The sequence below is a fragment of the Lissotriton vulgaris genome, chromosome 12 (genome assembly GCF_964263255.1).
Source record: "Lissotriton vulgaris chromosome 12, aLisVul1.2, whole genome shotgun sequence".
Taxonomy (NCBI): domain Eukaryota; kingdom Metazoa; phylum Chordata; class Amphibia; order Caudata; family Salamandridae; genus Lissotriton; species Lissotriton vulgaris.
This window is the reverse complement of record NC_141700.1, coordinates 724,692,549-724,707,393: the sequence shown is the minus strand read 5'-3', so window position 1 is coordinate 724,707,393 and position 14,845 is coordinate 724,692,549. Positions and strand designations below refer to the sequence as shown.

The window sequence follows — 14,845 nt, the reverse complement described above, 5'->3', positions numbered from 1 at the left end:
AACATTTTGGAAAGGTCTTCATACATACCTTGCTGTTTTTTACGGAATCTGTGAGACAAATCTATTTCTCACAGGGGCCATCTTTGGTTTTGAGCCTTGAAAAAGCCTGGAGGGACGAAACGCATGTCGGCTGCAGTGTTTTTGACTTTATTACCTGTGATTTTGTCTTTGAAGTAAAAGAAGAAAACAAATTCCAGTGGACTGAAATGAATAATTTCCTACAGCTAATTTACTCGAAACGAGTTGGACTAATAATACCAGAACTAGTGTGTGCTTGTTTGCTTGTTTCTTTGCTTTCTATATTGTAAACATACCCTGTTGGGTCTGTTTAACTAGCACCTATGGTGACTGGGTGCTTAGCAAGATAGCACAACCTGAACTCTTTCTTCTAATAAACATTGTACCTCTTGTTGAACATTTTTAACTAGCATTAGATGTGCAGTTGTTTAGGTCTAGTCACCGAAGCTATCAAGTTTTGATTTCTTGCTAGTTTTGTTATGATCGATGTAAGTGGTTGTCTCACTGATCTCATGTTTTTAGCCGCCCAAATTTTTTTTCCCCATTCTTTGAGGCAGTGGCACTAGCAAAGGCATACCATCGTTCGTTTAATAGTTCTTCCTTCCTATGGGAGATGGCTAGCTTATACTTCTGTCTAAGCTACTTAATTAATGGGTACCACCTCAGGTTGGTGGAGAGAGTCTAGTGTAGCTGTCTGTTACTCACTGAACACTCACTATTGAACCATCTGGGTCCGTGCTGTGTAGGGTGTTAATAGCACAGATTTTATAGCCACACAGTTTGGTGAATGCGCTAATTACCTCAGAATTGGGTTCCTGTGCTGACAAACAAGAGTTGATTACTCTCAAATTATCTCTTGCCACCATGTAAAACAAATCAGCACTGTTAACCCCTCTCCAAACCAATCTTAAGTTATCTGTAGAGAGCACCAAATTCCTGGCGACAGATTCAATTTTATATGTTGGCCTTGTGGACAGTCTCAACACTACTTTTATTGGGTTGTGATCGCAGTGGTATGTGGGAACAACTTCAACTTTCAATAAACAGTCCTAAAGGTTTGGGGAAACAAAAACATAGTCAATAGTAGTGGCGCAATTATTATTATTATGTTTCTTATATAGCGCCAGAATCGACCCCCGAAGGGGTATCTCCGCGCTTGCCTTGGGAACCCGTCCTGGTTTTTCCCTGTGAGATAGCCCCTACAGGGCATCCCCAAGGTGAAAGCCAGGCATCCCGCCGCGGGGGGGGCGTTGTGGAGATTAAGCAAGCTTAATGCCCAGAGTTGCAGAGTGTGAACCCATGATTAGGTCAGGCACCGAAGCGAGAATTATCGAGTCCGTGGACATGTGAGCTCAAGACCCTGCCGCATCGGGAATTGAACCCTGGTCCCGGGTCTGACCTCTGCTTCAGGGTCTGCCTGCTCTAACCAGTCAGCCACACTTCTCCACCCCTTCCTCTAAATGTTGGATCTGGTGAGTTGTTATTAGTTACAGCAGCAATATCTAGAACATTGCTCAAATCATGGTTTTGCAGATGTTCCATTAGCTCCTCTTCCCTGTGACAAATGTGTCCTCTGCTGCTAGACCTTTTAACTGCAGTTTCTGTACTGGGGAGCTTGGCATTAAAATCGCCGCCCAGACAAATGCCAGCTATGTTGTCAAAACCATAACTGTGCTGTAAGGTGTTGACGAAATCAAATAGGCTGATAAATTTAGTATTAGGTGTGATGTGAAAGCAAGACAACTGACTCATTGTCAGTGAAATTGTTCTACCTCCTTCGCAGCTCCACCATTAAGTGAGGCCTTCTCCCGAGCCCCTGCACTCTCGAGTGTTGGTGTTCGTGGCCCTCCTCCACCCGCATGTTTCACCTGCGCCTCATCCCTGGTGGTCCAGTGGACCTCTGTCTCCATTCTCTTGCTCCGCTTTTTTTCTCCTTTTTTTACTCGTTTTTCCCTCACTTCTATCTCCGCTCTTCACTCTCCTTCTGGGCCTTGGGTGAGTGTTGGGTCTTGCCTCAGCCTACAGGGGATGTTGCAGTTAGAATCTGTCCTGTTTGTGAAAAGCAGATTCAAAATACACTGTATGACCAGTTCCCGTCGCTGTTTAACCTGTGGTGGTCTTTGTAATGCTTCTGCGCGTCTCCCAGAATGGTGTCAGATTGAAGTCATGCCCTGTTATCAGCATCAGGGAGCTACTCTGAGCATCTTTAATAAATAAGGTAACAATGACTGACTTTTAAAATAGCTTATTTGTGGAAACGAATGAGGCATCATCAACTATGATCAAATCTAACAACTGTGGAATTAGATCTTGATCACAAACTGTTACAGGCAGGGATGCTTTTTCTGCTCAACTTCTTTAATAATACCCTCTCTATAGATGCCCATCCATTCATGCTTGCAGTTATTTTTACTCTTACTGGGTGTTTACATAAAATGATCGCATTACAGCCCTGCAAGATTTAAGACACTTACCTTTGAAAACAGCTGCAATCTTTCACATTAAAACACAACACGTCATTGTTGTAAACTTGAGAACTATAGGGTCAATGGTAAAAGCAAATGAGTCCATCTCTGGTAACTGCAGGAAAAAAACACAAAGGTACACAATTTTAGTGTGGGAACTAGGAGTCAATCGAAAAACAGAACATTAAAGTAATACTTACATGCACCTATACACACTACCTTCTATGCATTCAATAATATACATGGCTGTTCTTTAATTCGTTGATATTATAAATGATTTTAACATGTAATTGCATTGTTGACATTCCAAACAAATACATTAGCATTAATTAACTCATTTTGTGTTCTGCTGATGCATTGGGTTTGCGTCTATGGAATGAAGATGCTGCAGCAACAAATGATGGACAGAATGCTGAATAAATCAAACAGTCACCCCCAGTCAAGAGAACTGGGTTAAATCCATCATTCTTTTGTTCACTACGCCACCCCAGTTTTGACCCAGCCATATGCAAATCAGTCTTGACCCTGCTTCTTAGATCCGTGACTGGAGGGGAGTGTTTCAAAAGTTTCAACACGCCGTCCATCATTTTATTTTGTAATGTTGCTATGTGCGCCCTAAGTGATTAAGGGTATGCCCAGATGTGGGTCCCTAGCTTGCTGCACCCCTGGATTCAAGCTAGCCTGGCTGATGAGGAGTAATACTCCGAAACCCAGTCCGAACCCAGTCACAGGATGCTTGTTTCTGGTCCAGGGAGGACCTGGCTTGGCAGTACAGATTGGACTGTTCTTATGGGGAACAGGGTCAAGACTGGTTTGCATATGGCTGGGGCCACAATGGGGAGACATGGCGAGCAAAATAACAATAGATTAAACCTAGATCTGTGACTGGGGCGAGTGTTTGAAAAGTCTCAACTCTCCGTCCATCATTTCATTCTGTGATGCTGCTGTGGATGTTGCCAGCCAGTGTACCTTTCCCAACTCCACACTGCACAAAAAACAGACTAAATTATGTTGAACGACAAGGAGGTGGAAAGTGGCATCAACAGAGTAATTCTTTTTCCAACAAGTTCCCTGGTCATCAGTTTCTGCCAGTTTAATTTAAGTCTCAATAAAATACCCGATTGTTATATTTAAGAATCTATATGGTGCTCCGAACATGCTGACTTATAGAATTTTGCCTGTCCAGCCTGAAGTTAAATATTCTCCGCCTAGCTCTCAGCAGCGGCTGAAAGTATCTGTGCTCATGATTTAACTGAAGGTGTTCTCATTTTTGTCCATACTCCCCAGAATCTTACTTACAAAAGCCCCTGCAGTGCAATCAGTTCCTAACTAGAGGTTGACCCACACTGGAGCCAGTCCTGTGCTTTGCTACACGCCGGAATGAAAAGCATACATATCTCTGCAAGTGACAAAATACTCTCTAGCTTGGCAAAGAGTGCTGTTGCCACATTTTCATGGCTACTAGCCACACTCGTCTTTTTTTCACTTAACTTGCTTTCACAGCAGTAATTATCTGCAGCATAATGACGCATAAATAGGAGTTTTGCTTCTTGATGTGGTGAAAGGTAACCTTATCACTTCTATAACTTCCAAGACCAATACTTCCCAGGCCAAACAGGTCAGATATGCATCTTGTAACTTGTACCAAAGATTCAGCTATGCAAGAGATGCTGGACGTATGCAGAACACATTCGGTTTGGTGGAAATGGCAGTGAACTGTGCCTGTGCTTTGTTTAACTTGAGAAACCCTACTCAGGCGGTATGCGAGGAGGGTCAGCGACATAAGTAGAGCGCTGGTGAAGCCAAGCTCACATTTAAGTGGTACGTGCTTTTTCTGTGTGTGTGGCGAAGCAGTATAGGTTTGATGGCAGAGGATGCAAGAGAGCTCGTGGCGAGTACCTTCTAGTCACCAACCTGTTAAAGGGAGCAAGCGTTTAAATAGAACATGAATTATAAAATAAGGTTTAGACAGATAGGAACCAGGATTTCACCATGGCGAGATGCTGTTGTACAGGGACCAATGGCTTCGCCTGGTACAATGATGTTTGATGCATTACCCTGAGTCGGCCTGATCAGTAGGTGAAGGCAACCCTAGTTCTAATTAGTGTAGCAATTGAAGCCACAGTAAAATCTAAGCCTTGATTTAGGAACAGCTTCTCCAGGGGTCACCAATAAAAAGTTAGCTATGACCCTGCGTTTTGTTCAGATTTTCTTGACATAGCAAACTCTGTGGTATGTGATTTGAGCCCCTTCCTCCGTTCACTGTGATCTCTGCGTATTTCTTCATTATTTGTAACGCGCAGTACTCTAAGAAGCCTTGCTTACAGGCCCATCCATGCAGCGCAGGAGTGGCTGAGCTTCTTATGGTCACTTCTACTTTCTCTTCAGATAGTGGTCCTTGATGAAGGCTCCCTCCTGTCTGTCATGCTTTCTAAAACTTCCTTTTTTGGCTCACTTGTGCATGTTCCAATTTCTTTGCTACTCCAAACAGTCCTGTACTAACACTTGGGGTTTACCAGAACTAAGGAAGGATTCTTTTTCCATGAGGTTCCCTTTTCTCTTACATTTTTGGGCAAGTTTGAGGGGTCATGATCCCAAGTGATACTATGAACTGCAAATTACTGCTCTGAGGTTTCAGCCATAGTATACCCTATGATACGGTACAGGCTAAATTGTACTCCCCTCTCTCTGGTCTCAAATGTGCATTCAGCTGTAATCCTTAGTACGGGTTCTGGCTTGTGTCAACATTTGTGCTGTTTTATGCAGTAGCCGAGTAAAGGGGTGGTACATACTGGCCTCTCCATGTAGATGTAGTTAGCGGCTCCTCCGCTATGGCAGAGGAGCGTCGCCCCACTGCTTTCAAACAGTGCAAGAAGCAAAAACATAAAATGATAATAACTTTCAATTATCATTGTATGTTTGTGCTGCTTTACGGGCTGCTCTGCTATTGGAGCAGGGCAGGGGAGAAGTGGTTTGCCCATTCGTAAGTGTGCAATGACTATTTGGTGTGCCCTCTCGGGCCACCCAAACCAGTCAAGCCCACTTTCTCTGTTCCATGCAGGCTGCATTACAGCCTGCATGGAGAACATGCCCAGGAGATTTTCCTACTACACAACGTTAGTGGGAAATACCAACCTCCCAGAAACATTTAGGGACGCATGCATGATAAGGTGGCAAAGGGCAGGGATCACCCAGTGTGGTATTTTTTACTCCAATATAAGATTCAAATCATTTGAGGAACACTCCCTAGCGGCACTACTGATATTAACACGCAAACCGCCATTCTTGATCAATGGCTGACACAAGCCAGTGATGTGGTCGCTCCTGTGAGAACTATCAGAACTAAACGCCCACATGACGCTAAAACTGGACAAATTAGCCCTCAGACAAGCTGAGCGTCGGGGGGGACGAAACTATGACCCCTTATTAAGAACCACGTATATGGATCTATTAAAATTGTACAAAATATCCATCCTATTGGCTAAATCTTCTTACTACTCCCAGAAAATCCTCAGTTCAGCCTCTAAAACTAAGGACATCTTCTCTATTGAAGCTGAACTTTCTCTCCCTGACCGTGTTACTGTCCATCCCCAACCCTCACAGGCTTTTTGCGACTCCCTTAATTTATTTTTCATTGATAAAATTACAACTATTAAAAATAATATTCCCTCCCCCTCCTCACCTAATGCCTATGTCCTACCCCCTACTAATCCCTGCCGGTTGCACAAATTCCCCCCTATTTCTCAGTCTGAGTTCTTTTCTTTATTACATGTAGTAAGTTCTGGTTCCCCCACTGACTGTTGCCCCCCTCAAATTTTGAAAGATGCTTTCCTGGCCTGTCCAGGTCCTCCATTAGACCTTCTTAACTACTCTCTTGCTACAGGCTCTGTCCCCGATGCTTTCAAAAAAGCTGTTGTTGTACCCATTCTTAAAAAACCAGGCTCGGACCCAGCTGTTCTAGGCAATTATCGACCGATCTCCCTCCTCCCCTACTTGGGGAAGGTGTTGGAGACCCATGTTACCCGCTGCCTGAGCGCCTTCATTGAAAAATCTCACTTCCTTTATGATCAGCAGGCCTGTTTTAGACCGGCCCATTCAACGGAAGCGGTCATTGTGGCTGTGATGGACGCGCTGAGACAGGGGGCTGATAGGAACCTGGCCCAGGCCTTGGTGCTGTTAGATCTGTCGGCTGCTTTCGACACGGTCGATCATGCTATTTTGATCGACTGTGTCAGAAATGTGGGTATCCAGGGCCTGGCCTTAACCTGGATTGGTTCCTTCCTCCATCAGCGTTCCCAATCGGTTCAGCTTTCTACCTTCTCTGCCCCCCACTCTCCTGTGGTGTCCCCCAGGGTTCTGCTCTATCGCCCCTTTTGTTTAATCTTTATATGCAACCCCTTTTAGCCTCTTTCCGTCACACCCCTGTTACCATTTTCAACTACGCAGACGACCTACAGCTAATTTTTCCTATTGATTCCTCTTCTTCCTCTCGCTCCAACTTCCAATCCACCATGCTCACCATCTCTGAGTGGATGATTTCAGTCAGCTGAAGCTTAACCCCAGCAAGACAGAGTTGGTCTTGACAGGAGGGTCCTCAAACCCTTGGAGTTCCAGCTTTTGGCCCCAAGCTCTTGGCCCTCCACCTTGTCCGGTCAAGTCCGTGAGGAGCCTTGGTGTCATCATTTCTAGTGACCTCTCGATGAGACCTCAAATCAACACCGTTACCTCGGCCTGCTTTTACCACCTACGCAGAACTTGTAAAATCCGGAGGTTCTTATCTATAGAGGCTCTTATACTTGTTATTATGGCCCTTGTCACCTCTCGCATTGACTATGCCAACTGCTTGTATGTGGGGATTCCTGCTTGCCATCTCCATCGGCTTCAGCTGGTACAAAACCAGGCGGCCAGATTGGTTTTCCAACAGCCAAAACACCAACATGTCATGCCCCTGTTGAAGAGATTGCATTGGCTTCCGGTCGCCTCCCGCTGTATTTTCAAAATGGGCTGTACTGTTTTTAAGTCTCTTTTTGCCCTTGCCCCTGCTTTCCCTTCTCTCAGTCTTAAACGCCACATCCCCTCGAGGCATCTTAGGTCTTCTGCGCACAACCTCTTAATCACCCCTAGGTTCAAACGTAAAAAACATGGTGGTTCTTGTTTCTCCTTTCTTGCTCCTTTTACCTGGAATTCCCTCCCTCTTTCAATCCGACTCTCTCCTGACTATATCACTTTCCGTAAATCTCTTAAAACCTATCTTTTTCAGTTAGCATATGATTAATCTCTCTGTCCACACCCGATTGCTCTGCTATCTCCGCTTTGTCTTTGAGCGCCATGAAACCAATTGGTGTCCGTGCGCGGTAACACATTTTTTTAACATAACATAAGATAACAAAAATGTCAAGTATCATCTACCATGTCTGTTTTGTTTATGTATATACTCAAGCTTGGGTGGGGAGGGGGGTGGAGGTCATGTATATTAGTTTTAATTCCTACATGTGGGATTTTTATGCAAAATCAAGGAGGGGATAAAATGAAAATGCCTTAATAAAGATTTATTTTAAAAAAAATAAAAAAAGAGAACTTTTAGCCCCTGGTTGAACGCAGTGTAACGGCGCTCAGACCAATCACAAGGCAATGCAGTGTTGTCATTAGCTTAGGGGAGGAATCTTGGCTGCCTGCTTCCTCTTCCTGAAGTCGGAGGCAGGAGATCAGGAGCAGACACGGAACCCGGCGCCAAGGTACGTTTTTTATAATGATCACTCCCTCCTGCAATCGCGACCCCCTCCATGCACCCACGCGTACCCCCCCGCCGCACCCGCCCCTCAACCCGCGAGCCATGCCAGCTGCCACTGATACATCCAGTTACTGCGGTCTTCGATATTTAATTTTAAAGGCGATGAATGTTAACAGACATTAGCCGAATTCCATTTGCAATAAGTGTTGTGAACAGTTTAAAAAGTGGGGAATTAAACCGGATCAAAAGCAGCTTTGGCGAACCCATTGTATTAAAGTTATTTGTAAATGATACAAAAATCTTTTTTCCAGGAACTGCAAATGTAAGACGAGTTTGCTGTAGCCTATAGTGAAACATAAGGATCAGGCACCCCCCTCTTCTTCCTCACTCTTGTTCTGTTTTCTTCCTTTGTCTCCAGGATCCTGTCTGGAGTGAATACACAGGTTTCTCGTTAGCACAGACCTCAGATAATGCACCAGTAGCCCACAGGGCAGTCGAGGTGCTGCTAGGAGAGTGGCATGTGGGGCGAACGTGCGAAAAGCAAGTAGTGCAAGCTGCAAAGAGCTGAGAAGCGGAAGGCTAGACAACAGGGAGAAGAGCAAGGATGATAAGTTCAGGAGAAAGAAGATCCACATGAGCAGCGGACTAAAATCTTCCAGCTCAAACCGTCAACCTTTGTCACCTCAACAAAGTATTTAGCGACGTTCACGCAACGATTAACTGATTGAATCAAGCAGGTTGAAGAGTCAGCCAGCAAATGAAAAACAAGCATTAGAAATGCAATAGGTTTCGCATTTTTTTAGTTAGAGCTATTGGCATTGTAATTGGCAAGGTCTTTTACCCTTGTGTGATCCCTTCACTGCAAACAAAAACACATAAGCAAACAAGCACTAGCCAACAATGTCCACTGAAACAGGTGTGGGAAACTTGTGGGCAGAAAAACATAAGCAGATGCATTCACACAACCCTAACAAATCACCTGCCTATTGAAAGAAAAGTGCAAGGGCCCAAGATACGTACGTATTATAGAAGGACCGCTTTTCAAAACTTAACCCCCCCCCAAAAAAAAACTGTCCCTAATAAATTAATAAATCTCAATGTATCTATTATTAAGTTGCCTGTAAACTATTTAGCAATAAGGAGAAATAAATACAGCAAGTGTAAATTAACAAAAATCTCTCCACATATTTTCACGTTTTCAGCGTTTTGAAATTGCTTTACCTGGAAGCCTTCCTCCCTGGGCAGTAAACCCATGGCACCAACATTTTCCTACTGGAGAAAGCTTTTCTGTATGTACAATAGGTTTATATTTTTAGAGCGACTATGCCCTGGCAAATCTGAACTCTCTCTCTTGGAACAGTCTCTCTCCCTCCTGGCCTTGCTGCACTATCCCTGGGACTTGCAGCACTTTCCACCTGCAAGGTTCCTCTCAGCATGGTACTGTTCCCCAAGATTCCCAGAATGCAATGAATGGGCCAGCCCTGCTTTGCAATGTTTCTCATTTCGCAGAAATTAGGTTCAGTTTTTCGGTTATAGCCCGCTCTGAGCCCAAGAGACCAGGAGTCACAACAGTGACTGCTGCTAGGCAGCAGAGCATGACGTGGAGTAGTTTTCTCAGGAGAATGAGCGCTGTGCCTAGGTTTAGAGGGTTACAGTGCAGGTGCTCTCTTTCAGCCCGATGACTCAAAGTTCCTTACATAAAAAGCCAAGCCAACACACATGGAGCTATATACCGCAAATAAAAATAAATGCTGAAGCAGGTTCACTCACCGTCCGGTCTGTCACTAGAACACTCTGGACTTTGCCTCCACAGCAGGAGTTCACTGACGGTCCTCCAGTCTCTCTCCCTGCGACTACTGAGCCAATCCTAGCTCTATTCCTTTGCTGTAAACAGCATGAGAGCAGTGTGAGGATTGGCTGGTCAGGGGCTGCCAACGCTCCTTTGGAGACTTGGGGGCTATGGATGTAATCCAACCCAGGCTCCTAAGATTGCAGGTAGGCGAGGGTTCAAGTCGGGTCTGCTGGCTTAGTGGGCTAATCAGTCCACTTTAGGGGCCTGAGTTTGACCTCATGGTCACAGGTTCAAATCCTGACGGGTCCACTCAGCCTTTCATCCTTCTGAGGTCGATAAAATTAGTACCATTGAGTTGGCTAACAATAAACATCTATTACTCAGCGCCAAAATACCCTTGGGTGAACGTGCGCTTTCTAAATACACGTTATGTTTGAGTGAGCATGTCGGGCTTGGTAGAGCAAGGCTTCTGTCCAAACTGACATGTGCACTCCACCCCAAGGAAGCCCAGAACTGTGCTCCATTACATCAACCATTCTAGCTCCACCCCCATACCTGTCCGACTTCGCCCACCCTCACCTGACTCTACTGCAAAAAGGCAAATTGCCCGGGCCATGCCGCGCACTGCCACGGATAATAAGCAATGTCAGCTGGGAATCAAAAGTAAAGAAATCATTTAATAGGGGTCTGGGTGACAAGGGGGCAATGTCCATACGTCCCAATGAAGTAACCGCAGCTGAATTGCTTATGCGCAATGGAAAAGTTTTATACTAAGCTTCACAACACAATAAAAGTACAACACGTATAGCTGCAGCGCAACCGTCCGTAACACAAATAAGTTAAGAACAGGTGGCAATAGCAGAAGGAATAGAACATGATTCTCGCAAACATACAGGACATGTTCAACACAGATAGCAAACACATTAAAGAGAGGGAGAGAGGGAGAGAGGGAGAAGAGTTAAAGACTGTTGTATGCTTTTTACTAACATGTGAGAAGTATAAAACTCTTGGATGAAACTGCGAAACCTCTTACGGAATCAATATACGTGCATGTGCTCTTATAGGATGATGAACACTCACTTACATAGTGAGGTAGGCTTCATTAGTCCATATCTTCCACTGGGAAGCATTCAAGAGTGCTACTGTTCACTGGCTGTAAGACTCCTATTATGGGTTCCCTACTATCGGAGCAGCTATGTCACGTCTAAATGTTTTTCTGCCTTTGTTAAAATGTCAGACATATATTAGAATTGTATGTGGTGAGCTAAGATGTTAGTTACTGGTGTCTCCCTACCACAGGATTCAAAACAGGAGGGCAAAGCAACTGACCCTTTTTCTCTATTCCATCATCAAATTTTGGTACTTCAATATTACCCCTGTGGAGTCAGGAGCCTTCACTAGGAATTTAGGTATCTCACATCAAATATTGTGAAACCGTACATGTTCTATACAGCATGTTCATCAGCCTCAGAATGGGGTTGGGGGGGGAAATTAGGCAAAATCCCTCTGGCCCCACTCCTTGGAGAGGCCTTGCAACATGCTTTTAGCAAGGCTAACAGCACGTGCAGAATGTTTTTAACTCCATGGCTGCTAAGGCAATTCCCCTCCTGTGCTGGGAATTGCTATTTGACATTATGTTATGACGAGCTGGGCTCGTCATCAGTGTACGAGGAGGCTACACCATGACGAGCCCAGCTCGTCATCAGCTTGGAAGGGGTTAAGGGAGAGTCACTGTAATGGTAGCCTTTTAAACAAATCATGCCTGAGCTGACTAGCCACACTCACAGCAACCAGGGTGTAGGAAGCAGGAGTTCTTAAGCCTTCAGACTGTGAACCATGCACTCAACATCAAAGCATCACCTGCACACGACCAGTGCCAACAGAGCAGCTGTAGTGAGGCAGTTATGGCCAGGTCCCATAATTCTGATTAGATCCTTCTTTGTTACAGCCTCTCTGGAAAAGATGGACACGGACGAGCACAGCTCATAGCTCATCCTGGACCTACTGTAGGAAAGTGCCCCTTTTTGCATGGTTGCCCCCCAGCTTTTTGCCTGATGCTGATGCTCTTTGACTAAGTGGACCCTGGGTTCCTGCAAATCAGGTACCCAGGGTCTATGTTCTTTCCCTAAATCTGTACTGCTGCACACCTAAATTGGCAACTCTATGGCCACATGCAAGTCCCTTGTAAAAGGTGCCATGAGTATCAAGGGTACTGTGGCAAGGAAAGGCCTCTAAGGACTGCAACACTAAGTGTGCCACTCTTTAAGGCTCTGTACCTTTACACACACACACTGCCATTGCAGGCTGAAAGTTTTGGTGCAGAGCAAAGTGAGGAGTCGTCATGGCACACATCCATGTGTGTCATGCCTACAACCCACTGCCTATGGCACAGGTCAGCCACCCCTGTAGCTGGGTGCACTAAGCCACTGGTGAGGGTAAAGATGCATGAGCCCTGTACCCTACAGTGTCCATGTCCATGCTTAAACTTTGTAAGTGCAGTAAAGCCATAAAGAGTATATGATATGGGAGTCTGTCATTACCAACTCCACAGCACCATAATGTCTTTACTGAAAACTGGGACGTTTGATATCAAACTTCTTAGCACATTAAACCCACACTGATGCCAGTGTGAAATTTAATGTAAAATGCACTCAGGTGGCATCTTAGAGATGACCCCTAGAAAATGACCTGACTCTAGTGCCTTGGCCAACTGGCTGCTTGCCAGCTGCCCCCTCCCCCCCCTAAACATGTTTCTGAACCCCTGGGTTGACAACCTCCCGCTCTCTGGGTCCTGAAACAAAGCACATTGTTATATTCTTAAATAACATTTAGGAATATATTGAGGAGTTCATCTGCGCATGTTTTATTGTAAATACGTTCTGCCACTTTCAGTATATTGTAATCTGTGACTAAGTATATTGCATTCTTCAAAGTTCTTTGCTGATGTATTCTATGACATGTCTGTAATCCATGAATCAGATGTGAACTGCCTACAGTGAAGAAGGTGTTGTATCTCTGTGCTCTTTTAATAAATGTAACTTTGTACAAATACTTCTATTGAATTCACCGACTTAGGAATACAACAATTGGCGACGATTGATCTTTATGAAAAAGAAAGAAGAGCACAGAGGGATTAAGTATTTATTTTAAAGAATAGGAGAACCAGTGGGGGTTTTTTTATGCGTCAAATTGGATACGGAGATATCAGCTACGTTAACAGGCTTGCAACAATTACCGTCTCTGCATCTTTGAATTCTCATATTTCATCGGATTTTAAAGGCTGAATTTAAAGGTTCAAGTCAAACGTTGAAGATGTTATGATTACGTGACGAAGTGACTGGAAAGAGAACTAAAGGTATTTGAAATGGTGACAAATTGGCTTATCATATTATACACAATGTTGATTACAATACTATAATTCATCATTGCTGTTAATTGTACAAGAAATGAAAAGACTATCTACAGTTACCGAAAAATATTTTAAAAGAACTGTTTACGGCGATTGCTCTCGAAAAGTATTGGATTTGAGAATATTACAGTAGATGCCAATTCATATCCAAAATAGAGGCACAAACAGAGAATTGCATGGGTAAGGAAACTTCATTATAACTTTGAATATATACTGAGAGCCACACGTACCTTAGAGTTCAAATAATAACATCAACCGTGGAACAGTGGATAGATGACCAACGTGTAGAATGGCAAAGTGACGAGTACGAATTACTAGTAGCGCATTATGCGTTGGAACGTAAAACGTCATTCCGACGTAGTCCACGTAGTGCGCAAAGACGTAATACGTCATTGGGAGCCATTTTGTTCCGGTTGTTTAATCTGCATACCAGACTAATTACAAACAACGTCGGGAGTCAATGATCGTAATATTCACGTTAACGGACCACGAAGTTTGATGTGGAAGCGATGTACGCTGAATGTTTATAGATAACTGTTGTTCAAATTATACAGCACGATCTTTATAGGAAATTTTGGGATGGAAACTGTAATTTGAAATAGTGATCAGAACAATATGCGGATTGAATAAACAAGTAAACGGCAAGGTGGAAGCAATATGTATTGATTACACAACAAGGAAGAGACAACATCTGCCAATTTACATACAACACAAACTTTAAATGCAATACCTATTGATTATACAGAAAGGAAGAGGCAATATTGGCCAATTTACATACAACACAGAAACTTTTTTTAAAAATAAGAAAGTATTTTATTGGTAGACTTAAGTTTGTATGTACTGAACACCGTATTTCATTGAAAATTACGTATGTTTATGATCAACTTTTTTTTTTTTAGGAAACTATATACTTTGAAAGCCTTAAACATTGTGAACTATTATATTTTGTGAATAACTTTAACTTACTTACAGTCATGGAAAGTAGTACTGTTGTTCTACCTCAATTGTTTCTTCAGCAACCAGGTGATCCTCCCATTGAGTGGGATGAATGGATAGATATTTTCGAAAATTATATTATTGCCTTAGACGGTAAGAATTTTAATGCTGAGAGGAAGAAGGCATTAATGTTAAGCACGCTGGGAAAAGAAGGACAACATTCATTTAGATTTCTACCAGTGGGTATAGATGCCGAAGGGAGGGTTATCGCTAATGTATATGAGGAGGCTAAAGCAAGAGTAAAGAAACAATATGTTAAGGAGGTGAACATTGTAATGTGTAGGCATAAATTTTACACACAGCCACAAAAGTCAGGTGAGACCATTGATCAATTTGTCACTAGACTACGTGAATTATCTCTTCATTGTCATTTTGGTAATATGAGGGATGAGATGATAAGGGATCAATTGATAGAACAGTGTTGCAACAAAAAA

At 43.6% G+C, this 14,845-nt stretch overlaps 2 protein-coding genes across 2 annotated transcripts in view; both read right to left on the bottom strand.

Annotated features, from left to right (window-relative positions):
- The window catches only part of SNAPC2 (small nuclear RNA activating complex polypeptide 2), a 97,173-nt gene extending 94,573 nt beyond the window's left edge, over positions 1-2,600 (bottom strand). Inside the window, exon 1 of the mRNA XM_086945980.1 lies at positions 2,493-2,600. The gene's annotated coding sequence lies outside the window, so the exon portion shown is untranslated. The remainder of the gene's footprint in view (positions 1-2,492) is intronic.
- Positions 1-14,845, bottom strand: part of LOC147678384 (tRNA-queuosine alpha-mannosyltransferase-like) — a 47,040-nt gene that overhangs the window by 19,819 nt on the left and 12,376 nt on the right. Inside the window, exon 2 of the mRNA XM_086945979.1 lies at positions 2,493-2,598. The gene's annotated coding sequence lies outside the window, so the exon portion shown is untranslated. The remainder of the gene's footprint in view (positions 1-2,492; positions 2,599-14,845) is intronic.